This window comes from Tamandua tetradactyla, chromosome 24, assembly GCF_023851605.1.
Source record: "Tamandua tetradactyla isolate mTamTet1 chromosome 24, mTamTet1.pri, whole genome shotgun sequence".
In the NCBI taxonomy this organism is placed as follows: domain Eukaryota; kingdom Metazoa; phylum Chordata; class Mammalia; order Pilosa; family Myrmecophagidae; genus Tamandua; species Tamandua tetradactyla.
Genome location: NC_135350.1, coordinates 33,862,249 through 33,890,229, shown reverse-complemented (window position 1 = coordinate 33,890,229; position 27,981 = coordinate 33,862,249). Strand labels below are relative to the sequence as shown.

Sequence of the window (27,981 nt, the reverse complement as noted above, 5' to 3'; positions counted from 1 at the left end):
GGTCCCATAGTACATTCTCCTTCATCGCTATAATAATTATTCCTGCATTGTAATGACGTGTACTTCCTCAAGACCCCTAGCAGAATTTTATGTCTCAGAAGTGAGAGACTCTGTTTATAGGTGTCACTATTGTATCCTCTGCATCTAAGATATAAGCTGGGTCATAAAAGACACTTAAATTTTTGATGAATATAGTTATTTTTTACGCATGTAATTTAAAAAGAACAACCATAAGTCTTCACTGTTACTTTTTCAAAACTGAGGAAACTGAGGCTCAGCAAGGCTAAGCATCACACCAATCAAATGTTCAGGGCTATAGCTACATCCAGGAGTTTTCTTCATTTCTCCATGTTCTAGTCATATTTAGTCTTTTTCTCAGTGAGTGGGCTAATCCCATTTTTGTCTTTTTTCACTAATTAAATGGGTCCATATTCACATACATCGCACACACATGCTTCCAAAAATCTGTCACTTTCTAGTCTTAGAAACTTCTGTGAACTCTGTAATTCCCAAGTGAAATAAGCTAGGGACTGCGAACTATTCAAATGTAAGGACTCTGAAATATTTTAACCTGCAAGTCTTGGGAGAAAGAAAAGAAAATAGCTAAAATTTAAGGCATTCCTTCAGTACTGTTTGTATGACTTGCATTTCAGAACTGGAATTATTCAGAATGGGTTCCAGGGAAGTTGCTTCTAATAAGCAAAACAAAACAAATTTTGTAGCTTTGAAAAGGATGACTCTGATGCTACATAAAAATCTAGTCATGCCTATAATCTCCACATGAGACTTGATATCCTATACAAACTACAAGAACGGTTTGTTCTCTTAGCAAGATATGCTATTCTGTTGCTCTTTAACTTTATCAAGAGTTAACTTTCATAATACTAAAAAGAACTCTTAAAATAAAATAGAGCATTTTGAGAGTGATAATTTCCTAGTTGAGCCATCATGAATAACACTGAGAGAGTTACTTTTTTTATATTTTATTTGAACTGTGAGAACAAGTTCATATGCAAACAATGTACAGACAAACTGTGATTTTACCTTACAGAAGGGTCGATGGTATGTAAAAATGCTTCATTGCAGTACTTTGTGGTTCACAATAGAAAGTTATGCTCTTGGAATACTTTTTTCAAATCTTTGACAAAACTTAGCCAACTCTAAATGTGAACACATAAATTATATTTCCTGTCTCTAGGGGATTCATGAAAGATGTAACAAACATCTATGAGTACTGAATAATTCCCACTACAAAAGGGAGAACTTTGTAACACATATTTGGTTTATGATCGTATGTTAAGAACTGTCAACTCATTCTTTTTAAGTCCCTGTCCCACAGATGTTCATTACACACCTGCCATTAAATGTTAATAAAATGTTTTCATTAGAGAGTTGAATAGATTTAGAAGCACCATTTTTTAAAAAAACCCGAGTATAATCTGACTTTGTTATTAGCATAAATGTAAGTCATAATAATTTATGGTTGTTTATTCAAAAAATATTCAGACCAATTCAGCGGGCTTTTCTGTCTGAAGCTGTGACATGCTTGCTCTGGAATCCTTGATTTCTCAGCCTCTCTTGTTGAAGCTATCTTCACACTTTCAGGGCTATTTTGCAGCGCTGAGATGACCCTAATGAAATAACTTTTCATGTGTCATAACTATTGATGAAATAAAAGGATTTATTCCACAAAGAAAGTACAGAAATAAAAAAAGGAAAAGGAGATAAGATGTACATAGACTTGAATGCCGTGTGCTATTGGATGGTCTCAGAGCTTTCTGTCCATTCACATAAAAACTCTAAATATTTGGAATAAATTTATTATGATAAGACAATCCGCCTCCATCTGGAAAGGGACGTTCCAGATTGATTTTTTTAAAAGGATAAGAATGCTTGTAACTTAATATCAGGGTTTCATTGCAGAGACTCTTTTTCAGAACGACATAGACTTATATGTCTCAGCCGCAACTGAACGACTCCATTCCTTCCTCTCTCTCCAGTATCCCAGGTCTGCTCCTGTGAGTTTCCCATAGGTAGGGCATTTTTCCAAGGGCAGACTTGCAAAAAAATAAAAATAAAAATAAAGCAATGAGAGAGTAAAAAAGAGAGAGAGAAATGTGGAGGAAGGGCTGAACCAGACATACTTGCCTTCGTCACTTTCTTCTTTAAAATCACCAACAAAATAAGTCACTACTCCTTTCGGGGGGTGGGGGGCAAGACTGAGTTCATACATTTCCTTTCTTCAAAATTTCCACACTTTATGGAACTAAAAATGGGGGGATTACCACTTGTAGCTGGATTTCTAAGCTGGATCTAATATTGTTCCCAGAACACATATATATATCTGGCAGTCTGTGAAACAGCATATTAGTCTTTGTATAACATCTTATAATTTGTCTTGGGTTTAATTTTCTGATTGTGTAAATGCATTTGCTAGAATAAAAAAAATTTTCTAGAAAGAAGCTGGGGAACAATGATTTAGAGTTCTGAATAATAAGCTCTACTAAAAGCAAAGGCATTTTGATTTGGCCAGGCGTCTACCTCATTTTCTCCTGTGCAAAGCATCATGGTTTTGGAAAAATGCCTATTGCATTGTATACATTCATAATCATCACCAATATAGAAATGTGATCTATATGCATCTATATAAAATGTTTTTAATTTCTCTCACTTACTCATTAGTTGAATTTCATACTGGCTGTTATACCTACTATTAATGACATTAATAATTCCAAAATCTTTTTCATTAACTTCGGGATCTGTTTTGGAATCAATAACAGGATATCTTGAATTGAATTATTTGGCAGCATCTATTTCCACATTGTGTTATATAGAGAAAAATGTTAAAATTACAGGGCTATAGATAGATAGATGGTAGATCAAGCAATTAAAAATGGAAATGCAAGGGACTGATAACACTGGAGAATGGTTGCACCAGATGAGAAAGCAGGTGATGGGATAGGACAGGTACACATAGGTAGATGCTACAGGGCTGGTATTCTTCTAGAACTTCATGCAGGTAATGTGCTGATTTAGGTGAAGGGGACACTTGTAATGACACCCTTGTGAAAAAAGATGATGTAGAGAAATGCAAGCAGTGACATGGTTTAGGAAATAACAAGGAATTTATTCTAATATATTGAATAGCACATGGAAATATTATTTCCAGGTTTCTTCAAGCTATTTGCGATATATAAAGTTGGGTACAAGTTTAAAGCCCTACTCAAGAAAATTGTTACAAATTTATAGGCAAAATAAAGTCAATTGGGAAATTATCATTCAGGAAAATTGTGTGAGTGATATAAAAAAAACCCTGTTAATTGCTGAGATTACAATTTAATTAAGTAATTTGTGTATCATCATTACTTCTGAATATTGTCTAGTTATTTACAGCTAATATAATTTTTGATGGAATACTATAATAGCAGAATAAAATTATATGTAGGGCATTTCACTTCACCTTACATAAAACATTTTGTTTACTATAGTGGTCTTATTTTCAAAATAAAAATTATAATAAAAGTAGATCTACAAGCAGTAACTTCTCAAATAAATTTTCTTCTTAATCTCTATATAAAATCCCAATCAGGAAGCTGACGAATTAGTGCATTCCTAAACATTCTGTTATTGTGCACTATTTTCAGAGATAATAAATACCTTCCTCTCTTTTCCTTTGAACCAGCCAAAGTGTGTTGGATTGAGTTTATTGTCTGATCAGACTCAAAAAAGGGCACAATGAAAATTAAAATACAACAAACGAGATTGTAATAGTGTAATACAATTACTGATTAAAAAACAGGGGGTAATTTTTCAAAAGCAGTCAGAATTTGGGGGCTAGGATCCAGGTATAAAAGTTGCATGAAGAAAAAGAAATTTGAAGGCTGAATTACCTTAAATTACTAAATAAAGGACAGTCTTGAACTCTAAATTGAGGCATCTTAATGCGCCCAATATTGTGATGGTATGGAAGGCATAGTTTTTCTGAGAGTCAATGGAGAGAGAGAGAAATAAAGATCCAGAATAAGCCAAAAAAAGAGATATCCACAATTAGAGTTGAGTTGAAGTCAAGTAGCAATAAGAAATTATATGTTTGGAGTTATGGGAGAATAATTTATACCATTCAAAGCTGTAAAGTTAAGGGAGAACATTCGCAGATAGAAGAGAGAATTGCAGAGTCAAGTCCATATTGGCTTTGAGTAAAATGTGAGGAGAGAAAGAAACTTAACTCAGATTTCATTGAGGATTGTGTTAAGAATGTTATCTGATTGAAAAAGAAATGGATAGAAAGGTAGTGAGAAAACGAAGGCAGCTTCCTATCTTCCAGAAGTTTGGCAATGGAGAAAAATAGAGAAAAACTTCCTAAAATATTGTGATAAAATTTGCTTAATTGCATTTTGGCAAATTTTTGAGGCTTTTTATCTTTCATCTGTGGTTTGTCAGAAGTTACGATGGCTTTAAACATTTCCTGTTTTCTCAGATTTGGCTCCCAACTCATGTTGAGAGTGGAGTTATCTTCGGATTTTGGGGGTGTGATGTTGCATATTGGACCACAGATGCTCCTCATTTCTATAAAGATTTTTCGTTATTTTGCTTTTTTTTCTTGTAAAAGTTTGCATTTCACCCTTCTCACTTTTCCTTCACTTGTCAGAGATTGCCACAGTGAGCTCAGATTTCTTAGCAGATGGTTCTCAAGAATGACTCCTGGAGAACCCCGAGGTTACAAGGAACCCTCTTCTCGACCTCACTTCTATAATTGAAATTCTTTGGCCTCTCTGCCCTATAACTATGGAGGCTGAAGGGAACAATTCATATTTCCTAAGGGGAGCAAACGGACAACAAGCATAAAAGCATTTTAAGCAGGGTTTCCCTGAAAAGTCATCAAATTCTAATAACAGAACACAAAATAAATGGTACATATGGTGCTAAAGATTTTCCAAAATTTAGACTCTTTTTTATATCCTCTTTGCATGATCAAAAGTTGTTTTTCTATTTCTTTCTCAAAATGCTTAAATCAAAAATTAAAAGCATATTTATATGGTACATACACACACATATATAAATACTTCTGTCCTTCAATATTTTAGAAAGATAAAATACTCAATTTAAAAAGAAAAATAATTGTGTTTTCTGTTAAATGAAAGACAAGACAAAAAATGTTCATTTCAATTGGATTAGTTGATTTTCTTTCTTGTGTAATATATACATTATCTACTGCTACCTAACATTATCCTCAGATTAGTGGTTACAATAACAAACATTTATTATATCACAGCTTCTGTAGAGCAGGGATCTGGATGGGACTCACCTGGGTGGCTCTAGTTCCGGGCACCTCACAAGATTGCAGTCAGGTTGCCATCCGGGGTTGCCGTCATCTCAAGACTATTTAGGGAGAATCCAATTCCAAGTGCCCGCGTGTGTCCGCTGGCCCCAGGACCTCACTGGCTGTTAGCTGGAGGCATTGCATTTTGTCAAGCAGTCCTCTCCATAAGGGAGTTCACAACATGACAGCAAGCTTCCCTGAGATAATGAGCTAACCAGAAAGAGAGTGATCAAACTCAGAAGTAGCATCCTACCACTTTTTCCATTCATTGGGAGCAAGTCACTAAGTCCATACCCAAGGAGAGAGGAATTACACAAAGAACATAAGATCATGGGGAGCCATTTTGGGGGATACTTACTACATTTGATATCCTAGTAAAATTATTGTTCTTTTACTAATTAGAAAATTTTACTTTTGAGAGTTTTAATTTATACCACATAACTGTCCAACACAGAAAAGGAAGCATGATTTTAATTTTATAAGAGACATGTGGTAGTTCTTTTTCTTCTCTCTTGGTTTTTCATTTATTTGTTGTTTTTTTTTTTTTTTTTTTCTTTTGTTTGACTTCAATCCGATGGCTGGTCGCATTTTTCTGTTCTGATTCCTCCTGATGCTGCCTATTTCATTACCAGGAGAAATATAATGAAATTTTATCAAAAAGTGTTTGTTAAAAAAACCCGAATTCTAGATGCTCATAATACCTTTTCTTTATTTTTAAAGGTTTTTTTTTTCTTCAAAGAGATGTAGTTGGAAGATTTTTTTTCTTAAACATAAAAAACCATAAGAATTGCTTCAGCTTTATAGAATCTGAGCTATCGCCTGTTTAGTTGCTAGTGAGCAGACAATCTGGGTTGCGTTGGTAAGATGTTGAAAGCTCTGACTAAAAGTGCTGCTCGATTAGAGAGACTGAGATACAGTCTCCTGGTGAATCAAAGCTGGACCTGAGGTTCGTGCTATTCCAGAGCCAAGGAAGCCATTTTCCTTGTTGACTCATTTCTGATGATCTGCTACAGTTATTGTCATTACTCCTTTGATAGTAAGCTCTCTTGACCTCATAGTTACTTACATATTTCTCTGCAAAAAAACTATGAGAAATAGTCAGTAGCAAAGAGTCGTGTCAAAAAAGATGGGATTTTCAAAAATTATAGCTTTTACTATTTTTTAAATAAAATGTCATTGGTTCTTGCCACAGAAGTAACTAGATTTATAAATAAATTCTAGTTTAGACATCTATTAACTACAAGAATTGATCATATTTAAAATGTATAAAATAAGATATTTTATATTTTTAATTTTATAAAAGTTTGCTATAATTATCTTAGACAAGTAATGGTTTCTGTTTTTCCAAACTGGGAAAGCGGCAATAAGAGAAATCAGCCAGTGCATGGAAAAACAGGGAATACCAGGATTATAATTTATAAATTTAGATCCTTAATATATATATTGATATATATTTTTTTTCCTAAAATGGAATTAAATTATAATCCAAGAAAACCTTTCCATTTTGTACTGCTCTGAATATTGTAAAAAACACCTCATAAATCATAAAGTAAATTTCTTATGTTTGTATGGTACAGAAAATGTATATTTATATATCACATCATAAAATTATAGAAAGACTCAGAAGCATCTTAAGATGCTTCTACACTAAGCATCTTAAGAAACTAAAGAATAAAGACATCAAGTGAAGTTCTGAAAGCTATACCTAAATAGTTGAAATAAAACCAAATTGTAAGTATTCCTTGTAAGTATGTACATACTTAACTACCCCATAAAAAACCTTGATGTCTTGTCATCATTGAAAATACTTTGCAGATCCTTTGCATAGAAGCACAGGACCAGAATAATTTTTAATTGCCTACATATAGTCAGTATGTTTCTTGTCACCACAAATCCGAGAATGGAGCTGCAATCTCAGCCTGTAAAGTTTCTTCATTCTATTTTTGGAACCCTCTGTGTTTCCTATATTTAGCCAGCCCACTCCCTAATGCTTGACACTGCATAGCATTGTTTCTGTGAATTGAGGTAGAGAACATCCTAGAGTTCCCATGGAATCACATCATTTTGTATATGTACTTGGGATGGGGTGGTGGGATCGGAAGGGCGGCAGAAAGAAAGTTGATTTTAAAAACTATACAGATATCGGAGTAAGAGATTAAGAGATGAGAGTGGCCGCAGTTACAGCCATGGAGATGAAAAGAATGTCTTGAAGATGTCATTCTCTCTTCAAAAAACTTCAGTACCTTTCCATTCCTTATTAAAAAAAAAAAAAAAAGGCCAAACTTTTTAATTAAACTTTTAAGGAAATTTAAGAAGAGGATTTTCACTATTTTTTTTTTTCTTGCCTCTACTCCACCTGAAATTCTCTCTCCTGACCTTTTGCTCTTTAAACAGTCTATTCTTCAAGGCACTGTTCAGCTGATTACTGCTCCAACAAGACTTTCCTTTTGAGCCCAGATGATGATGATCTCTCCCATCCTGGAGCTCTCCCACATATCTTTCCTTTCGTTTTATTATGTTTTTCCCACATCCATCATCAGATATTGCCATTTGTGACAGCTGGGTTTTCTGTCTTCAGGGATTTGTATTTCCAGTGCCCAGCTCTGAGCTTGCACAAAGTGCAGGTTTAGTAAAGATTTATTGTAAGACCAAGAGAATTAGTGGATCTACTACTAGAGCCAATAGTGCACCAGGGACAACTGGCCATGAATATATTTGTACAGAGGTCAACAGGAGTGGAGACAATGACTGGTTTTATATCTCTATTCCATTATTTATACCAGTTTCCAAAACCTAAAATGAAATTATTCTTATTGTGCTTAATTTTATCATGTTATATGTCAATAATTTGATAGATGTTATTCATATCACATTTATTTATAGCCTTGTTATATGTAGTATCAACTGCCATATGCTTTTAAGCAAGAATCCTACTATCAAGAATTGCTAGACTAGTTATTGACAGTGTCTAACCAAGAAAGACATTATTATTATTATTACTAGTAGCAAGGTGATTTTTATAATTGTTATTAATTTTACCAAACACCTCATTACCTTTCACAGTTAAGGAGAGGCATAAGTAAAAAATATAAAGCGGAGAGGAAAAATAGCTTTGTTAAAGCTGCTGGCTATGCATAAATCAAATTATTTCACATAAGTGATTATAAATTCATACCATACAAACAGGGACTGATTCCCTATTTTAAAATTGGTTTCAATACTTGTACTGAAGTCTCTAGTTTGTATACAAATAAGAGAAGTCATTAACAGTTTCTGAGCCCTTGAGGCCCAATCATAACTCACAGTTGTTGCAGAGTGTTCATAAATAGAGAGAAACAGCCATTGCCTAATATTTAACTTCAAATTTTCACCCAAAGTAATTTTTTTATAGTTTCATTAAAAGAAAGAGAAGCAAATCACTGTCACTCTTAATTTACTCTAATGTTTTCCTAATAGATGTATTATTAGAATGTCTTTGGCTTTACATCATTGTTAAAGAGCTGAAGTATTGAAGTGAAATGGCATTTAAGGAGCTCTAAATGAGGGGCCGGTTTCCCTTTACCTAGTGGGACATACAGCACCATATTTCCTCAAATATTTGTCGAATGCTTTTATTGAAGGGGGATATCTGAAGTCAAATAATTTTGAGAAATCTGTACATTCCACCCCACTTTTGGAGATTTTGGAAGTATATCAGCATAACAAAGGCTTTGAAAAAAGTTTTAACTTTAATTTAGCATTTCTTAAATTTGTATATTACTGCATCTTTTTTTCAAGTATAGCTCTTACCTTCCTGCAGAGTACACTTTGAGAAATATTGGGAAAATAGGAATATATAGAAGATTTGGGAACAGATGGGCTTGTTTTTGGAACTTTTTCTTGGTTGCTTAATTACTAATCTCATGATACCTACCTAATCCCTGCAAGATTGTGATGCTGCGTTTGGCAAAATGGGAAACACCTAAAACAGTGCAGGTGCTCCAAATAGGTTATTATGTTTCTTCCACAGTCTGTTTCCCCAGGGGACCACTAGTTCGATTGTTTCATGCAATTTGGTTCTTTTCTGTTCTTGAGGAAGGAAATTGGTTGAGTGTATCTTTTCCATATTCTATACTACCTTCATACTCTAGGTATGGGCTATGTTAATCCACCCTGGGCGAAAGCATCACAATATGATTTCATTATTTAGTTTAAATTCAGTATTTATCATATAAAAGGCATGATCATTAGATTTGCTGAAAATAATGTTTTTTCCCATTAGTCCTAATTTTGAAGGTCCAGTGTCACTATTCCCCTACATTAGTCTTAAAAATTGATGGTAGTTTTTTGGGTTGTCTATATACCCTCGTGTATTTATTTAATTTCCACACATACTTTTTTCCCCCTTGACGAAGTTTGGGTAGTAGTTTCAAAGAAGATTCGTTTGACTTTTGAATCCATTTCTCGCAATTAGTCTAATGATCCATTCTTGCCTGGAGGGCCTCATTTGTGAGTTCTCTCCTTCTGTAACAACATGAAATCTCCTTGGAAAGAACAAGCTAAGTTTCTCTAGACTGAGGCCATTGCAATAAAGAACAGGGAAAATTTTGTGCTTTGCTCTGTAGGCAATAGATGAAATTACTCAAATTTCCTCCAGGTTAATGGGCACTGGGTGACATTTAAATGATATTACAATCTTCTAATAATTTTCAGTGCTAATTAGTAGAATCCCAAACCAGCAGTGAACATAATTAAAAACTTTTCCTCTATTTGAGGGTAAGTACCATAACTTTGTGCTAACCTAATGATAGGTGTTCTGTTAAAATTTATGTAAGCACTGACTTTTATGATAAATATTTTAATCAGTTATGTTTCAAATTTACTAGCATTAGCTGCTTTCATTTCAGCCTACCCACTCAGGTAAACCAGGAGCTGCTAAATTCCACACCCAGTTGAGCTTCACCTAGAAATCTTTAAGAATATAGTTCAGCAATGGGCAGAATGAAAACCTGTGCTTTGTAGCCCACACAGCTTTGAATCTCAGCTCCCCAAATCACAGTTTCCTTCATTGTTCCACAGAATTTTAACGAATAAAATAGGATGAGTACTGACCAAGTGTTTCTGCTATGGAAATAGGCATTTTTATCGATAATAGGTAATGTGAGCATATTATCTATAGTTCTTAATTATCCAGACCAACTATCTTTTTCATTGGCATGGATATTGCGAAGTTAATACAGTTTTTTTTTCCTCATGAACTTGAAGCTGCTTATGAATGCTACTGACTTTCGTGAAATATGATCTATAGATTGATTTTGTTAAAGCTTACATTGTAATCTCCCCATCATTCTCCCCCTTTCCAGCTTAACGATTAAAAAGAGTAAGTTTGTAAGGATTATGTATTTTGCTTAAGATTTTTGGAGAGTTCTGAAAGTGGTAAGGTGTGAGTAATATATAAAACAAAAGAATCCTTGGGCTGGAAAATTGATTTTATGCTTACAATAGGTGAACACTCTACCAACCCTAATAATAGCGAGAGTAATTTTTGTGTAAGAGCTACTATTTTCCTTTGTTAATGTAGCAGGGGAGAATTATGCATAATTCTAATTTTTCCACTCACTTCCAGAATATAATTCTATGAGGAACACTGATACTCACACTTCAGAACAGTCATATACAGAGACACAGGCACGTGAATGTTTCCTTCTTCTTGTTCTTTAGTGACTGCTTAGGATTTTCTCCCAGTATTATAAATCTCTTCCTTTGCCAGATCTTTAATATGTTACTAAGGTGTAAAGGCAGGTGACACATATAATTTTTCAGAGATCCATGTAAAATGAAGTATATCTTAAATATAATTATCTCAAATTGCCTAATCATATACTTTCTATTATCTTCCCTCTTGTCTTCTCAATCACCCTTATTTCTCTCTACTTCTCATGAACCATGGTCTCCATTAAATGAAGTAAATTCCTATCAATATGCACCAAAGATTTTACTATTTCCATAAAAGCTTTTGGTGTCCTTCCTGGTCTCTTCCCCAAGAAATTTTGGAGCTGGTTTGTGCCTCCTTCATGGGTCTATGACCTATTTTTGACTGGGAAATACTGAGTCTTCTCTGGGTTGACCCTCCTCACAGAACTTGCCCGCCAGGGAAAACTATCTAAGACAAAGAAATGAGCATTAAACAACAGCAACAATAACCACAACTATAGAGACAAAACAAATAATGAAAATAACAGATCAAAATTCCAGGAGAAAGAACAGAGGAAATTAAGCATTCTCCTGGAAGTACAACAAATGCACAAAGAGTGCAATCTTAAACATTGTACCACATATCCAAATCAAGAGGTAGACAAAGAAGAGCTGAAAAAATCTGATCTGTTAAACATGGGTTATTCTTAAGGTCTAGGATAAGTTGACCCAATTGGCAAAAAGGGCCTTAACACGAAGTCATTCTACAATAATACCCAAGGCAAGAGAGAGAAACCAACATTCAAAGTAAACTCTCAAAGATAATCAGACATTTATATATCAGCAAAAAAATCATGAGGCATATTAAGAAACAGGAAGATAAGGCCCACTTAAGCGAACAAATTAAAACTTCAGAAGAGACAAAGAATTTAGAACAAGCAATCAAAGATGTTTAAACAAATCTCCTAATTCAATTCATGGAGATGATGGAAAATATGGCTAAAGATTTAAAGGACATTAAGAAAATAAACTGCTCAAGAAAAGCTTGAAAGTATACAAAGAAATATAATATAAATTATTGAGATGAAAGGCACAATAGAAGAGATTAAAAATACACTAGAGACAAACGACAGCAAATTAGAACAGGGAGAGGAAAGAATCAGCAAACTAGGTGACAGGACAATCCAAACTTTATACACAGAAGGGCAGATAGAGAAAAGAATGGAAAAAATTGAGCCAAGTCTCGTGGATATGTATAACAATGCAAAGGCACATGTGTTATGGGTGTCCCAAAAAAAAAAGAGAAAGGAAGGGGGGCAGAAAAAATATTTGAGGAAATAATGGCCAAAAATTTCCCAGTGCTTATGAAAGATATAAACATATACATATCCAAGAAGCACAAAGTAATCCAAACAGAATAAACCTGAATAAACTGACTCTGAGACTTTAGTAATCAGAACGTCAAATGCCAAGGATAATGATAGAAAACTGAAAGCACCAAGAGAAAAGAGATTTGGCACATACAAGAGCTCCTCTATAAGATGTAAGTTCCAATTTCATTAGACGCTATGGAGTCAAGAAGGCAGTGTATGATATATTTAAAGCACTGAATTTAAAAAATAACTACCCACCACAAATTCTTTACCTGGCAAAACTATCTTTCAAAAATGAAGTATAGTTTAAAATTTTCACAGATAAACAGAAACTGAGAGTTTGTCAAGAAGAGAGCTGCCCTACAAGAAATATAAATGGAAGTTTGGCATATTGAAATGATAAGACAAGAGAGAATGATTAAATAGTATGAAGAAATGAAGCCTAACAGTAAGATAACTAAAAGGGTTAAAAGAGAGACAATAAAAGATATGACATAAAAACCAATAAATAAAAAGGTTGAAGTAAGTGCTGCTTTTGCAATAATAACACTGAATGTTAATGGTTTAAACTCTCTGATCAAAAGACAGAGATCGTCAGAATGCATAAAAAAGCATGATTCAACTATATGCTGTTTACAAGAGACTCACTTTAGACACAATGACATAACTAGGTTGAAAGTGAAAGTTTGGATAAACATGTTCCTACCAAATAGTAATCAAAAAAGAGCTGTGGTAGCTATAATAGTTTTGGACGAAATAGACTTTAAATGCCAACGGTTATAAAAGTCAAAGAAGGATGCTATATATTTTAAAAAGGGTCAATCCACAAGAAAGAAATGGCATCATTAGTGTTTCTGCACCTAACTGTTATGCCCAAAACTACACGAGGCAAAAACTGGTAAAACTGAAGGGAAAAATGGACACATCTGCAATAATAGGTGGAGATTTAAGTGCACCATTCTCATCAGAAGATCAGAGATCTAGATAGTGGCTCAATAAGGAAACATAGAACTTGAGTAATATATAAATGAACTAGACCTAGCCATCAAATACAGAACTTTGCACCCCCGAAACAGAAGGCTATACAGTCTTCTCAAGTGCTAATGGACCATTTTCCAGGATAGATCCCATGTTGGGTCATGAAACAAGTCTCAATAAATTTTAAAAAGATTGAAATTGTACAAAGCACTTTTACTGACCATAATGGAGTAAAGGTGGAAATCAATAACATGTAGAGAACTCAAAAATAAGAAAATATGTGGAAGTTAAAGAATAACTCTTAACAAGCAATGGGTCAAAGAAGAAATTGCAAGAGAAATCAGTAAATATCTTGAGACAAATGAAAGTGCAAATATATGCAAAACTTTATGGGGTGCAACAAGGACAGTTTTGAGAGGCAAATGTATAGCCCAAAATGCTTACATTTAAAAAAAAAGGAAAAAGCTAAAATCAAAGACCTAATTGCACCCTGGGAAGAACTATAAAAAGAACAGCAAACTAATCCCAAAGCAAGCAGAAGGAAAGAAATAATAAATATTAGAGCAGAAATAAATGAAATTGACAATAAAAAATAAAATTAACAAAACTAAATGTAGGCTCTTTGAAAAGACCTATAAATTCAACAAACCCTTAGCTTGACTGATAAGGTAAAGAATAGAGAAGATGAAAATAAATAAAATCAGAAATGAGAGGAGGGACATTGCTACTGATCTCACAGAAATAAAGTGGATCATAAGAAGATGTTATGAACAACAGTATGCCAACAAATTAGGTGACTTAGATGAAATAGACAATTTTCTAGAAACACATGAACCATGTATACTGACTCCTGAGGAAACAGAAGATCTCAACAGCCACTTACTAGTAAAGAGATTGAATCCATTATCAAAAACTTCCCAAGAAAAGAAGAGCCCAGAGTTCACAGGTAAATTCTGTCAATCATTCCATGAAAAATTAATACAAATCCTGGTCAAGCTCTTTGAAAAAATTTAACAGGGACTTCCGGAGAAGATGGCGGCTTAGTAAGACGTGCGGATCTTAGTTTCACCTCCAGGACAGCTACTAGGGGAGTAGAAACGATACAGAACAGCTCCCAAAGCCACGACAGAGATAAAAAAGACAGCGTACCCCATCCTGGAATGGCTGGCTGGCTGAGAGAAACCACTCTGGTGAGATCGCCGAGGGGCGCGGGCTTCACCGGGTGGGGCGGCAAGCGGCCGGAGTCACTCCCTTCCCCCTCCCCGGGCCGGCTGGGAGAATTGGACAGGCAGTCCCCTCAAACCGCGGCAGCTGGCGCCCACACCACGCGCGGCCCCCCGGACCAACTGAGAGAATTGGATCGGAAATCCCCAGGCCGCGGAGAACGGCGACGCGGCGGGGGGGCCTTCCAAACCCGTGACTCCCTGGGAACGTGCACTCTCCCGGGCGGGCCACTGCGGCTGGTGCCCTCCCGCCAAGCTTGGCACCCCGGGCCAACTAGGAAATTCGGACGGGCGCTTTCCCGGGCTGCGGCGGCCAGGGACCCTCCCCGCGTTCGGACCCCGGGCCGGCTGGCACTCTTCCAAGCCACTTCGGCTAGCGAACCTCCCGGACGGTGAGAATTTTCCAAAGTTAAAGGACCCAGAGCACCTTTTACTGGTGGGACCCGCAGACAAACGTGTGCCACGAGCGCCACCTACTGGGCAGGATAAGAAAAACAGAACCCAGAGATTTCGCAAAAAAATCTTACAACCTTGTTGGGTCCGACACCCAGGGAAATCTGACTAAATGCCCAGACGCCACAGCAGAAGATAACTGTCCATGCCCAGAAGATTGAGAATATGGCCCAGTCAAAGGATCAAACCAATAGTTCAAATGAGATACAAGAGCTGAGACAACTAATGCTGAATATATGAACAGAAATGGAAAACCTCTTCAAAAATGAAATCGATAAATTGAGGGAGGACATGAAGAGGACATGGGCTGAACATAAAGAAGAAATAGAAAAACTGAAAAAACAAATCACAGAACTTATGGAAGTGAAGGATAAAGTAGAAAAGATGGAAAAAACAATGGATACCTACAATGATAGATTTAAAGAGACAGAAGATAGAATTAGTGATTTGGAGGATGGAACATCTGAATTCCAAAAAGAAACAGAAAATATCGGGAAAAGAATGGAAAAATTTGAACAGGGTATCAGGGAACTCAAGGACAATATGAACCACACAAATGTACGTGTTGTTGGTGTCCCAGAAGGAGAAGAGAAGGGAAAAGGAGGAGAAAAACTAATGGAAGAAATTATCACTGAAAATTTCCCAACTCTTATGAAAGACCTAAAATTACAGATCCAAGAAGTGCAGCACACCCCAAAGAGATTAGACCCAAATAGGCATTCTCCAAGACATTTACTAGTTAGAATGTCAGAGGTCAAAGAGAAAGAGAGGATCTTGAAAGCAGCAAGAGAAAAACAATTCATCACATACAAGGGAAACCCAATAAGACTATGTGTAGATTTCTCAGCAGAAACCATGGAGGCTAGAAGACAGTGGGATGAGATATTTAAATTACTAAAAGAGAAAAACTGCCAAACAAGACTCCTATATCCAGCAAAATTGTCCTTCAAAAATGAGGGAGAAATTAAAACATTCTCAGACAAAAAGTCACTGAGAGAATTTGTGACCAAGAGACCAGCTCTGCAAGAAATACTAAAGGGTGCACTAGAGTCAGATACAAAAAGACAGAAGAGAGAGGTATGGAGAAGAGTGTAGAAAGAAGGAAAATCAGATATGATATATATAATACAAAAGGCAAAATGTTAGAGGAAAATATTATCCAAACAGTAATAACACTAAATGTCAATGGAATGAATTCCCCAATCAAAAGACATAGATTGGCAGAATGGATTAAAAAACAGGATCCTTCTATATGCTGTCTACAGGAAACACATCTTAGACCCAAAGATAAACATAGGTTGAAAGTGAAAGGTTGGGAAAAGATATTTCATGCAAATAACAACCAGAAAAGAGCAGGAGTGGCTACACTAATATCCAACAAATTAGACTTCAAATGTAAAACAGTTAAAAGAGACAAAGAAGGACACTATATACTAATAAGAGGAACAATTAAACAAGAAGACATAACAATCATAAATATTTACGCACCGAACCAGAATGCCCCAAAATACGTGAGGAATACAGTGCAAACACTGAAAAGGGAAATAGACTCATATACCATAATAGTTGGAGACTTCAATCCCCCACTCTCATCAATGGACAGAACATCTAGACAGAGGATCAATAAAGAAATAGAGAATCTGAATATTACTATAAATGAGCTAGACTTAACAGACATTTATAGGACATTACATCCCACAACAGCAGGATACACCTTTTTCTCAAGTGCTCATGGATCATTCTCAAAGATAGACCATATGCTGGGTCACAAAGCAAGTCTTAACAAATTTAAAAAGATTGAAATCATACACAACACTTTCTCGGATCATAAAGGAATGAAGTTGGAAATCAATAATAGGCAGAGTGCCAGAAAATTCACAAATACGTGGAGGCTCAATAACACACTCCTAAACAACGACTGGGTCAAAGAAGAAATTGCTAGAGAAATTAGCAAATACCTCGAGGCGAATGAAAATGAAAACACAACATATCAAAACTTATGGGACACAGCAAAGGCAGTGCTAGGAGGGAAATTTATTGCCCTAAATGCCTATATCTGAAAAGAAGAAAAGGCAAAAATTCAGGAATTAACTATCCATTTGGAAGAACTGGAGAAAGAACAGCAAACTAATCCCAAAGCAAGCAAAAGGAAAGAAATAACAAAGATTAGAGCAGAAATAAATGAAATTGAAAACATGAAAACAATAGAGAAAATCAATAAGACCAGAAGTTGGTTCTATGAGAAAATCAATAAGATTGATGGGCCCTTAGCAAGATTGACAAAAAGAAGGAGAGAGAGGATGCAAATAAATAAGATCAGAAATGGAAGAGGAGACATAACTACTGACCTCACAGAAATAAAGGAGGTAATAACAGGATACTATGAACAACTTTATGCTAATAAATACAACAATTTAGAGGAAATGGACGGGTTCCTGGAAAGACATGAACAACCAACTTTGACTCAAGAAGACATAGATGACCTCAACAAACCAATCACAAGTAAAGAAATTGAATCAGTCATTCAAAAGCTTCCTAAAAAGAAAAGTCCAGGACCAGACGGCTTCACATCTGAATTCTATCAAACATTCCAGAAAGAATTAGTACCAACTCTTCTCAAACTCTTCAAAAAAATCGAAGCGGAGGGAAAACTACCTAATTCATTCTATGAAGCCAACATCACCGTCATACCAAAACCAGGCAAAGATATTACAAAAAAAGAAAACTACAGGCCAATCTCTCTAATGAATATAGATGCAAAAATCCTCAATAAAATTCTAGCAAATCGTATCCAACAACACATTAAAAGAATTATACATCATGACCAAGTAGGCTTCATCCCAGGTATGCAAGGATGGTTCAACATAAGAAAATCAATTAATGTAATATACCACATCAAGAAATCAAAGCAGAAAAATCACATGATCATCTCAATTGATGCAGAGAAGGCATTTGACAAGATTCAACATCCTTTCCTGTTGAAAACACTTCAAAGGATAGGAATACAAGGGAACTTCTTTAAAATGATAGAGGGAATATATGAAAAACCCACAGCTAATATCATCCTCAATGGGGAAAAACTGAAAACTTTCCCCCTAAGATCAGGAACAAGACAAGGATGTCCACTATCACCACTATTATTCAACATTGTGTTGGAGGTTCTAGCCAGAGCAATTAGACAAGAAAAAGAAATACAAGGCATCAAAATAGGAAAGGAAGAAGTAAAACTATCACTGTTTGGAGACGATATGATACTATACGTCGAAAACCCGGAAAAATCCACAACAAAACTACTAGAGCTAATAAATGAGTACAGCAAAGTAGGAGGTTACAAGATCAACTTTCAAAAATCTGTAACATTTCTATACACTAGCAATGAACAAGTGGAGGGGGAAATCAAGAAACGAATCCCATTTACAATTGCAACTAAAAGAATGAAATACCTAGGAATAAATTTAACTAAAGAGACAAAACCTATATAAAGAAAACTACAAAAAACTGCTAAAGAAATCACAGAAGACCTAAATAGATGGAAGGGCATACCGTGTTCATGGATTGGAAGACTAAATATAGTTAACATGTCTATCCTACCTAAATTGATTTACAGATTCAATGCAATACCAATCAAAATCCCAACAACTTATTTTTCAGAAATAGAAAAACCAATAAGCAAATTTATCTGGAACGGCAGGGTGCCCCGAATTGCTAAAAACATCTTGAGGAAAAAAAACGAAGCTGGAGGTCTTGCACTGCCTGACTTTAAGGCATATTATGAAGCCACAGTGGTCAAAACAGTATGGTATTGGCATAAAGATAGATATATCGACCAATGGAATCGAATAGAGTGCTCGGATATAGACCCTCTCATCTATGGACATTTGATCTTTGATAAGGCAGTCAAGCCAACTCACCTGGGACAGAACAGTCTCTTCAACAAATGGTGCCTAGAGAACTGGACATCCATATGCAAAAGAATGAAAGAAGACCCATATCTCACACCCTACACAAAAGTTAACTCAAAATGGATCAAAGATCTAAACATTAGGTCTAAGACCATAAAACAGTTAGAGGAAAATGTTGGGAGATATCTTATGGATCTTACAATTGGAGGCAGTTTTATGGACCTTAAACCTAAAGCAAGAGCACTGAAGAAGGAAATAAATAAATGGGAGCTCCTCAAAATTAAACACTTTTGTGCATCAAAGAACTTCATCAAGAAAGTAGAAAGACAGCCTACACAATGGGAATCAATATTTGGAAACGACATATCAGATAAAGGTCTAGTATCCAGAATTTATAAAGAGATTGTTCAACTCAACAACAAAAAGACATCCAACCCAATTACAAAATGGGAAAAAGACTTGAATAGACACCTCTCAGAGGAGGAAATACAAATGGCCAAAAGGCACATGAAGAGATGCTCAATGTCCCTGGCCATTAGAGAAGTGCAAATCAAAACCACAATGAGATATCATCTCACACCCACCAGAATGGCCATTATCAACAAAACAGAAAATGACAAGTGCTGGAGAGGATGCGGTGAAAGAGGCACACTTATCCACTGTTGGTGGGAATGTCAAATGGTGCAACCACTGTGGAAGGCAGTTTGGCGGTTCCTCAAAAAGCTGAATATAGAATTGCCATACGACCCAGCAATACCATTGCTGGGAATCTACTCAAAGGAATTAAGGGCAAAAACTCAAACGGACATTTGCACACCAATGTTTATAGCAGCGTTATTTACAATTGCAAAGAGATGGAAACAGCCAAAATGTCCATCAACAGATGAGTGGCTAAACAAACTGTGGTATATACATATGATGGAATATTATGCAGCTTTAAGGCAGGATAAACTTATGAAGCATGTAATAACATGGATGGACCTAGAGAACATTATGCTGAGTGAGTCTAGCCAAAAAATAAAAGACAAATACTGTATGGTCCCAATGATGTGAATCGACACTCGAGAATAAACTTGGAATATGTCATTGGTAACAGAGTTCAGCAGGAGTTAGAAACAGGGTAAGATAATGGGTATTTGGAGCTGATGGGATACAGACTGTGCAATAGGACTAGATACAAAAACTCAAAAATGGACAGCACAATAATACCTAATTGTAAAGTAATCATGTTAAAACACTGAATGAAGCTGCATCCGAGCTATAGTTTTTTGTTTTGTTTTGTTTTGTTTTGTTCTTACTATTATTACTTTTATTTTTTTTCCCTATATTAACATTCTATATCTTTTTCAGTTATATTGCTAGTTCTTCTAAACCGATGCGAATGTACTAAGAAACGATGAGCATGCATCTATGTGATGATGTTAAGAATTACTGATTGCATATGTAGAATGGTATGATTTCTAAAAAAAAAAAAAAAGGACAGCACAATACTACCTAATTGTAATGTAATTGTGTTAAAATACTGAATGAAGCAGCATCTAAGCTATAGTTGTTTTTTTTCTTATATATTTTTGTATTTTTTATTTTTATTTTTATTTTTTCTCTATATTATCATTTTATTTCTTTTTCTGTTGTCTTGCTATTTCTTTTTCTAAATCGATGCATATGTACTAAGAAATGATGATCATACATCTATGTGATGATATTAAGAATTACTGATTGCATATGTAGAATGGAATGATTTCTAAATGTTGTGTTAGTTAATTTTTTTTAATTAATAAAAAAAATCAGGTGGACACGTGTATACTTGGAAGTACATCAAAATATGAAGAGTGGGTGGTGAAATTATTAATGATTTTAATTTTTATTACATTGTTCTATAATGTTCAAATTAAAAAAAAAATGAGCTTAGTTCAAAAAAAAAAAATTAACAGGGTTGGACACTAAACTCATCCCTTGAGGCCAATATTACCCTAATTCCAAGACAGATAGTGACTACAAGAAAAGTAAATTAAAGACAGTTTGTCTTATGAATTTAGACAAAAAAAAAACCTGTCAACAAAATACTCACAATTAAATCCAATAGCACATTAAAATAATTATACACCATGATCAAGTGGGATTTATCGCAGGTATACAAGGGTGATTCAATCCAAGAATATTCATTAATGTTATACATCACATTAACAAAATGAAGGGCAAAAATAACATGATCATCTAGATTCTTGCACAGCAGGCATTTAAGAAAATCCAGCACTCTTTCTTGATAAAAGCACTTCTACAGATGGGAATATAAGGAAACTTCCTCAACATTATAAGAGGCTGAGATGAAAAAACTCACAGTTACTTGTACTTAATGGTGAGATACTAGAAGTTTTCCCCCTAAGGTTGGGAACTGGACAGGTATGCCCACTGTCACCACTGTTATTCAACATTGTGCCGGAGCAATTAGACAAGAAAAAGAAATAAAAGGAATCCAAATTGGAAAGGATTGTCAGTGCTTGGGATGACATAATTTTGTATATAGAAAGTCCTGAAAAAATCTAAAACAGAGCTACTAGAGCTAAGAAATGAGTTCAGCAAAGTTTTATGATACAAGATTAAGATGCAAAAATTAATGGTGTTTCTGTGTACTAGTAGTGAGCCATCTACAGTGGAAATCAAGGGAAAAATTTCAATTTATGATAATAACTAACAAAATGAAATATCTAGGAATAAACTTAACCAAGGATGCAAGTACTTGTACATAGAAAACTGCAAAACATTGATAAAAGAAATGAAAGAATCCCTAAAGAAGTGGAAGTACATTCTGTGTCCATGGATTGAAAGACTAAATATCACTAATATGTCAATTCTCCCCAAATTGATTTACAGATTCAATATAATCACAATCAAAATTTCAACAGCCTACCTTACAGACATAGAAAAGTTAATTATAAAATTTGTTTGTAAGGGTCAGTTCTGCAAATAGCCAAACACATTTTGAGAGAGAAGAATGAAGTTGGATGATCCACACTTCCTGACTTTAAAGCATATTACAAAACTACAGTGTTTAAAATAACATGGTATAAGTACAAGGATAGATATGTTGTCCAGTGGAATACAACTGAGAGTTCACAAAGAGATCTTCAGATTTATGTCCAATTGATTTTTGACAAGGCTTTCAAGTACACTCAACTGAGAAAGAATAGTCTCCTCAACAAATGTTGCTGTGAGGCCTGGATATCCATGTACAAATGAATGAAAGAAAACTGTATCTCACACCATTTACAAAAATCAACTCAAAATGAATCAAAGACCTAAATATAAGGTCTAGCAAACTCCTAGAAAAGTCTTAGAAAAAAAATGTTGAGGAGAATTTTCAAGGTATTGTGCTAGGCAATGTTGTCTTAGATTTTACACCTAAAATATGAACAATGAAAAAAATAGTAGATATATAGGACCTACTCAAAATTAAAATTTTCAGTGCTTGAAATACTTTGTCAAGAAGATGAAAAGGCAGCATACTCTATGGGAGAAAATATTTTGAAATCCCATATCTGATAAGGGTTTAATATACAGAATATATAAAGAAATCCTACAACCCAACAATAGACAACCCAACTTACAAAGGGCTGAAGGACTTGTATAGACATTTCTCTAAAGAAGAAAAAAAATGGCTAAAAAGCACAGGAAAAGATTCCTGATATCAGTAGCTATCAGGGAATTGCAAATAAAAACCCTAATGAGCTATTATTGTACACCTAGACTAGAATGACCACTATTTAAAACAAACAAACAAACAAACAAAAACAGAAAGCTATAAGTGTTGGAGAAGATGTGGGGAACCAGGAACATCATTCTCTGCTGACTGGAATGTAAAATGGTTTAGCCACAGCGGAAGACAGTGTGATGGTTCCTCAAAAAGATAAGTGTAGGATTGTCAGATGATCCAGCAATCTCGTTACTGGGTGTATACCCAGAATAACGGAAAGCAGGGATGGAACAGACATTTGCACACTAATACTCATAATGGCATTACTCACAATTGCCAAAAGAGGGAAGCAACCCAAGTGTCTATCAACTGTTGAAGTCATAAATAAAATGTGTTATACATGTGTAATAGACTACTATTAAGCTGTAAAAATGAATGAAGCCTCCATGTAATGCAACAACATGGATAAATCTTAAGGGCATTATGTTGAGTGAGATAAGCCAGATATAAAAGGACTGTTATGAACTAATAAGCAAACTCATAAAGTTAGAATCTAGAATATAGGTACCAGGAGAGAGAGATTGCAGTTAGAAAATGGGGAGTTGATGCTTAACTTGTACAGAATTTCTACCGAAGCTGTTTTTAAAGGTTTAGAAATGGTTAGTGGTAATGGTTGTGCATTATTGTGAATGTAACCAACTGCACTTAATTATGTAGGTGTGTGTGTTAAGAGAGGAATCATTAGGTTGTATATATTACTAAAATAAAAATTAAAAGACAAAACTTAGGACAATGCAGGGGACATCACTGTAGACGATGTGCTGTAATTAGTAATAGAAGTATAAGAAGGTTCTTTCATGAATTGTAACAAATGTACGATTCTTATACAAAGTAGTAATAAGAGGGTGATATATGCAAAAAAACAAAGCAAAAACAAACAAACAAACAAACAAAAATCCCTAATGTCAATAATGGACCATAGATATTAGTTGTAACAAAGGTAACTAGTGTCACAAATATAGTATAATTTAAAGAACTATATTGCTGATTTTGACCTATGTTCCACAGGAAGGCAAAGTGTTGGTGGAGTGGTGTATGGGAATCTGTATTTCATGCATGATAGTTTGGTAAACTCACAGCTTCTCTAATTGAAAAAAAAAATTAAGAATGATGCAGGAAACTGAGTGTCTAACTCTCCTATTGCTCTTTTATAAGTTACCACAAAATGGCAGTTTAAAACAACAGTTATCTAATACTTTTTTATCCATTATTGTGTTTTATTTGTCTCTTACATATACAAATCCTGTACTTAAGCTACATCTTTGGAAACAGTGAGTTTTCATATGTTCTTTGCTCACTATTCATGATTCTCAAAGTCTTAAAAGGTTGTTTTTTTGTTTTTCTTTTCCTTTTTTTTGCATGGGCAGGCTCCGGGAGTCGAACCCAGGTGTTTGATGTGGCAGGCGAGAACTCTGCCACTGAGCCACCACTGCCTGACCTCTTAAAAGGTTTTAATAAACTTTAGATTTGCATAGTATCTGGTGCAGTTTTTGTGGTGAAGTATGTACTTACTTTATGGAGGTATGTGAAAGCATATTAAAATAAAAGTAAAAATTGCATGTGGGCAACATCTCAAAAGATCACAATCTTCATGCATAGAAAAAAGCCTGAAAGTCCTTATTGTCATTTGATTGCATATGGAAATATTTCTTCATTTTTAAGATGAAAATAATGCCTCAGAATCATTGCTGTGCATAACAGACAACTCTCTAATTGCACTTAGAGGAATAAAACAAAGTTTGCCAACAATGTAAAAGGGGGACCAGAAAATTTGTTGACAGCATATCCAGTGAATACAGTTTTGGATAATAGGATGCATGTTAGGCCTGACTGGATCTATTCATTCTCCTGTCAACAGTTGGCATGCCTTCTTTACAATGGCAGAAAAGCTACAGGAAGTTTATCTCTTTTACAAGCAACATGTAGCATAGATAGTCAAATTACTTGACTATCTATGCTCCTTACTGTATCTTTGAGATATTTTTTCTCAAGAGTAAGTGAAGAAGTTAAGCTATAATTACAGAGTGATGAATAATTTAAACCTTCTAAAGGTATAGTGGAGATAGTGTTTTTATTCACACTAAGGACAAATAATTGGAAGAAGACATTTTATGTAACTAGAAGAACCATAGTTACATACACCTTGATGCTAAAATGCACCAGGATAATAAGATTTGGTCATATATTACACAACTTCATGAAAAGCGTGGTCAGCCATAGCAATGCTAGCGTTTAGTTGTGAATGATTTTCACTGCTGTGGCTGTGTAGGGAAGTGTGCTGTTAAAAGTTGTATTTTATATTTCTGTTTCTGAAACTCTGCCCAGTCTCGAAATTTGTTGCATTATAATTTACACTGTATGTTCTATTTAGTTACTTGTCAGAGTCTTATATTCAGCAAGTGTCCTTTTCCTAAGTAGTTTACTCCTGTGGACTGTAAATATTATCACATCTGTACTTGATTATTCAATAATTCATTTGCTAAAAAAATATTATGCAAATATAAAATGCTGATGTTGGTGTGTGAAATGCCTCAAATACCATCATAGTCATCAGATTAAATAGCTTTCAATTGGCATTAACATACTCTCTAATGATGTTTCTTCTTTTACTTCCCTCATAATTCCATCTGATTCATTCAGCTTTAAAAATTATATTTATATATTTTCTCACAATACAGAATATGACCTGTTTTTATGACATGAAAATAGTTTATCTACGTGCTATCTTTCCTTATTTCCAAATTAAATAATGCCAAGGAGCTCTTCCCCTTCATTTTATACTCTGATGGGTTTCCAGATTTAGCTAAAGCTCTCTACACAAAAGGTGCTAAGCTTGTATTTTCACCTTCTATAGAAGAATCTGTCTGCTTAAGTTTATAGCATATTTGAAAATGTAGTTAGCCTTGCTTAACTATGGTTATTTCTCCTATTTTGTTTGATGTTTCCTAATTCAAGAAGGGCCTTTGGAATTTATTAAATGTTTACTCAAATGTATCGCTAATTGCATTTAGAGAAAAACAGCAAGATTTTATTGGGAAAATGGGACCCTGGAGTATGAAACTTCTCAGAATCTTCAGATATTTTGCAAAATATTTATACACTATTAGCATGAGCTTTAAAAATATTTAATCATATAATCACATTTCATTCCTTCATTTAACAGATATTAATTCATTATTCAATATGCAACACTTTTCTTGGCACTTGTAATTCATGGATGATTATAATAAAGAAAGTGCCTTGCCCTCATTGAACTTACGTTTTAGAAAGAGGGAGACAATAAGGAATAAAAAGAAATAAGAAAGACATTTAGTCTATCAGTTGGTGATATATACAAAAAATAATAAATCAGGAATGTAGAACAGAGAATGAAGGTAGAGGTTGCAATTTTAAGTACGATGATGAGGGAAAGTCTCACTGAAAAGATGTCATTTGAACAAAGAGCTGAAGGTGTTGAGGAAGCTGAACATGTAGGTGTGTAAGAGGAAGAGTAGCCCACACAGGAGGAAGAACAGGGATGAGATGGCTGAGGTGGCAACACCTATGGCATGTTCCAGGAACAGCAAAGAGGCTAGTATACTGGCTGTCGGTGAGCAAGAGATGAATACCAGTTATCTTAGGTTTGAAAGTTAACGAAGGATCCTATTATGGAGGGCCCTTTATGCGACTGGAAGAACTTAGAATGTTTCTCCAGCTGTGATGAGATGCTAAAAAGTTTTGAGTGGAGGAGTGACATGATCTGACTTTTTTTTTTAAATACAGGATCACTTTGGCAGATAACAACCTCCACAGATGCAAGAGCAGAAAGTTGATTTACTATCACTCATATTTCTTTTACTTCCTCTTATCCTTCTTTTTACTTTGGGACTCTTCTCTCTTCTTGACCTGCCTCGACACAGAGACCCAGAATTGAAATTAAAAATTAATACCCATGTATAGTGAGGGGTGCTCAAATACAAGTCCAAACCTAGATAAAGGGCTTTTAAAAATCTCAAATTAACCAATAACCCTAATCATTTCAATTTTATCACTTTTATTTTAACTCATCTTCTGACATCCCGTCTTTGATGAATCTTATATTTAATATTAATTCTCAATTTTTATGATTAAATGTAGTTAGAAACCAGATGCTTTGAGCAAATGTTTGAATATTTTTATTTTGTTAATTTCTCTCAACAGAAAATATGAGGATTCTGCTTCATGTTTCTTAATTCTACTACTCTTTTCTGAAAATTTTGAAATGCATTAAACTTAGGCAAAATTTAAGAGTTTAAAAACTAAGAGAAGATGAAATAAAAAATAGAATTAATATGGTAAGTAGAAAATAAATATTTAATTGACAGCAAGCTCTATGTAGTTCAGATATTTGTAATGGATCATTTTTAAAGTCTTTATTTTTTATGAAAAATTCAAGTGAAATATTGCTTCCAAATCTATCTATATATATATATATATAGATTTAATGCTAGAAAATGTATTCCTAAAGAAAATTTTCTCATGTACAAGTAATGAATCTGTTTTTAAAAGTTTTCTTGATGATTTCATATGTCTGAGTTAATTAGTAATAGACAAGAGTATCACTGCTATTCATTTATTTATTTATTCAAAAATATTTATTATATTACCCTACATTACCTATACTCAACCATTCTAATCTCTGAGGATGATACAATAGTAAATGAAATAGACAAAACTTTTCTACCCTCATGGAAAGTATATTCCAATAGCGAAGACAGTAAGATACATAAATAAATAAATGACATATGAATGCCACAGATTATTTAAAAATACTGATTTTTGTCCCAGTTTGTTTCTTAAAGGAAATGTGTCACCCTCCATGCTGAAAATGTTTCCATCTAGCTCTGCCAAAAGGTAGAATCTTAATTTCTTAGGCACATTTTAGATTTTGAGGTTTGATAGTTTCAGGAAAGGTTTTTGGAATGTGTTAAATTAAACTGATAGAGTATTGTTATTTATTAGATTTTTTTAATGTACAGATAAGTATGTGCATTAGCACTTGCTGTACTCTTGCCTTCCACTTTAACATTTTAAGGGATATTGTTGAAACTGCTATAGGGATTATGGCACTTAGGTTACATTTTAGAGCAGAAGGCTCAGCTTCTATTCAAATTCAATCTATATATTATTTACATATACTTCGGCTGAGTTCACAACTCCATAGTACATAGTTCATATTTTAGAGATGCCTGGTGGAGCCAATATCTGCATTCGCTCTATTTTGGTGGAGCAAAATAGAGGGTAGACCAGGAATCAAACAAGAAAATTTAAAAAGAATCTGTGCAGT

At 34.6% G+C, this 27,981-nt stretch overlaps 1 protein-coding gene across 3 annotated transcripts in view; it reads left to right on the top strand.

Annotated features, from left to right (window-relative positions):
- GRID2 (glutamate ionotropic receptor delta type subunit 2) overlaps window positions 1-27,981 on the top strand; it is a 1,588,850-nt gene that overhangs the window by 229,245 nt on the left and 1,331,624 nt on the right. The window contains exon 2 of one of the 3 annotated variants that reach the window (XM_077142857.1): window positions 26,856-26,989. The exons of the other annotated variants lie outside the window; for them this stretch is intronic. The gene's annotated coding sequence lies outside the window, so the exon portion shown is untranslated. The remainder of the gene's footprint in view (window positions 1-26,855; window positions 26,990-27,981) is intronic. 3 annotated transcript variants of the gene reach the window in all.